Genomic DNA, 3,189 nt, shown 5'->3' with positions numbered 1-3,189 from the left:
CTCCGGAGCCCTCGGAGGCCCCCAGCCCCCAGCCCCGGCCGGGGAGCCCCCTCCCCAGCTCCTCCCCCGCCGCGCGGTTGGCTGCGCCGCGCCCGGCCCGCGGCTCCAGTTGGGCGGCCCGTCCGTCACTTCCGAGAAGGAGGCGGGACCAGAGACGGAGACTTGGAGCGCGGGGCGGTGCGGGGGGGATACCGTGAACTACACACACACGCCCCCCAGCCACACCCCTTGCCGCGGGCTTAACCCAAAGCAGCGGCGCCCGCGCGGTCCGCGGGCCGCGCGCTCGGGCCCAGCCTCTCCCGCGACGTTCCGACACCAATACTCTTCGGAAGACACCCAGGTCACTCTGTTCCTCACGCCCAGCCCCCGCCCTCTAACCCCACCCCCGTCTCACCCCTCCACAGTGGCGCCCCTCTGACCACCAGTCCCACCCTCTCCAAGTCGCCCAGCCCTGCCTCCTCTATCTCCTCTTCCTTATCCAACGAGTCCCCCGCCTCCTCTCGCCACCCCGCGACTCCCAACCGCCCCGCAGTTCCACAATCCCCCCCCTCTGCACCCCACCATTCCCGCTCAGTCCCCATCCGTCCCGTCCCTCCATCCCGTACCCCCACTCCTGCCGTCTGGCACCCTCTGTGCCCCGGCGCCACCTCCTTGCCTCTCTAACTCCCTTTTCAGGTTCCCACTGTTGAATGATTCAAGTTATGTCAAATAAATATGTAAAACTCCATCACACCCACTTTTAAAAGGAGCAGAGACAGGGTATCTTTCCACCAGTCGAGTAAGAAGGGAAAGGGACCAGCTCACCAAGGAGTGGCGAAAGCATTACAATTGGATAAGGAACAGGGAGTGTGTGTGTGTGTGTGTGTGTGTGTGTGTGTGTGTGTGTTGGGGGTGGGGTGCTAAGGCACAGCGGACCAACATTCTGGATGCAGCTTCGAGCAGGGAAGAGGACACTACAGCAGAAGTCTGTGGGTTTTGCCCACCCCAGTATCCCACTCAATTTTCTTTTGGGGAACCTCTCAGTCTATTTAAATTGAATAGGGCTGGCCGTAACCCTCCCCTCACCAGCTCCAGGCACATAGGATCCAGACCTAGCCAATCAGTTTATTCTGTCTCCCTGGTCACCGTGATTGCTTCAGGGAAGGCATGTGACCTAATCTAGCCCAGTGAGATCCAACACTGAGACATTTGCTGCAACTCTCAAGAAAGAGATTCTTTATTTCTGCTGGAGTTGCCAAGCTCACTCTGTCACCAAGAAAGGAGAGGTTTTATGAGACAAAAGTCGTTACAGAGGAAAGCAGAGATGAAAGTTTGTGAAACACAGTCTTGACATCCAGCACATGCTGGATCCAGCCATACCTGAACTCCACTTTAATCTTGGAACCATTATGGTGTTTTCGGTTGTTCCTGTTTTTAAATATTGCTTTATTCATTTACTTTGTGCTTAGATTCTTTTGAGTTGATTTCAGCTGCTTGCACCCAAAAGAATTTTGATAAACAGAGAAAATATCTCCTGAGACTCAGTGTGGAGGCAGGCAGAGTGTGAGAAAATGAGAGGCCTAAATTACAAAGGGCTGCAGGGGAAGCAGTCTCCTGTCCACAGAAGCAGGGTCTATCCGAGTCATAGCAGATAGCTAAGCTGAGGGATTTACAGTGCCCCCCAGAAACTGGCACTTGTTAAAGAAACGTTAAAACAGAAATAAAATTTACATATATGGATGCACCAGGCATCTATGATCTAGGTTAGCATTAAACCTCACTTGGTGGTTCCTGGCAGCTAAGGCAATAGGGGAGATGTGTTTGTTGAGATGGTTTCCGATTTTTGCTACAAGGATATGTTCTTGTTTGTCTGGAGAGACAAGTTTTGTTCCTGGAACTGAAGTTTAGGGGAGACCTTTTTTTTTTGCTGAGGAAGATTGGCCCTGGGCTAACATCTGTGCCCATCTCCCTCTACTTTATATGGGACGCCACCACAGCATGGCTTGACAAGCAGTGCATAGGTCCGCGCTCAGGATTCAAACCTGCGAACCCCGGGCCACGGAAGTGGAGTGCACGAACTGAACCTTTTTATTATGAAAATGTAGAGTGTTCGGAGCTGCCAGGAATTGTGGGAGCTCGGTGGAGGCGCCTCACCCAGCCCGTGGGGGTTGTCAAGAAGCTTTCCTAAGAAGAAAACATTTGAATGGAGACTTGAAGGATGAATAGGAGTGAGGCAGGTAAAAAGAGAGCTAGGGAAACATATTCTGGGCAGGGAAGAGCAGACAATGGCTTAGAGGCAAAAGAGAGCTTGGTACCTTGAGGGACCTGAAATGTGGATTGTGGCTGCAAACTGGAGTGTCAAGAGAGGAGGTGGGAGGTAATGGTGGGGCGGTACATGCAGGTGAGATCAAACCGGGTCTGGAAGTCATTAAAGAAGCTTGGGCAGTCTCCTGGGAGCACTGGGGAGCCATGGCAGAGTTTAGAGCAGGACAGGAACACGTGTACCTTATAAAGATTCCTCCGGTTGCTGTCTGGAGAGTGATGATGGGGGTGAGACTGGAGGTCAGCGCACAGGAAGAAGGCTGGGGTGCAGAGCTGGGAGGAAAGACGAGATGTCTGGGGGCCGGCCCAGTGGCGTAGCAGTTAAGTGCACGCGCTCCGCTGCCACGGCCCAGGGTTCGCAGATTCGGATCCCTGGGCGCTCACCAACGCACCGCTTGTCAGGCCATGCTGTGGCGGCGTCCCATATAAAGTGGAGGAAGATGGGCACGGATGTTAGCCCAGGGCCAGTCTTCCTCAGCAAAAAGGAGGAGGATTGGCAACAGACGTTAGCTGAGGGCTGATCTTCCTCACCAAAAAAAAAAAAAAAAAAAAAAAAAGAGATGCCTGGGCCAGGGAAGGGGCCGTGGGGGTGAACGAGAGGGGACAGATTGACAAGATATTGCAGCTCACCCATATATCGACATACCAACAGATCAATGTGGAGAAACAGTGGTGCACCCATACATGAATACTACTCAGCAAGAAAAAGAAATGAACTGTTGATCCACATATGACGTGGATGGACCTCAAAATCATTATAGTGAATGAAAGAAGCCAGACGCAAAAGAGAAGATACAATGTGATTTCAATTATATGAAGTTCCAAAGGCTAATTTATAGTGGAAAAACAAATCAAGACAGTGGTTCTTTATCTTGATAGAGTTTGCGT

This window comes from Diceros bicornis, chromosome 34, assembly GCF_020826845.1.
Source record: "Diceros bicornis minor isolate mBicDic1 chromosome 34, mDicBic1.mat.cur, whole genome shotgun sequence".
NCBI lineage: Eukaryota > Metazoa > Chordata > Mammalia > Perissodactyla > Rhinocerotidae > Diceros > Diceros bicornis.
The sequence above is the reverse complement of the archived record's forward strand: the minus strand, read 5'-3'. Positions refer to the sequence as shown.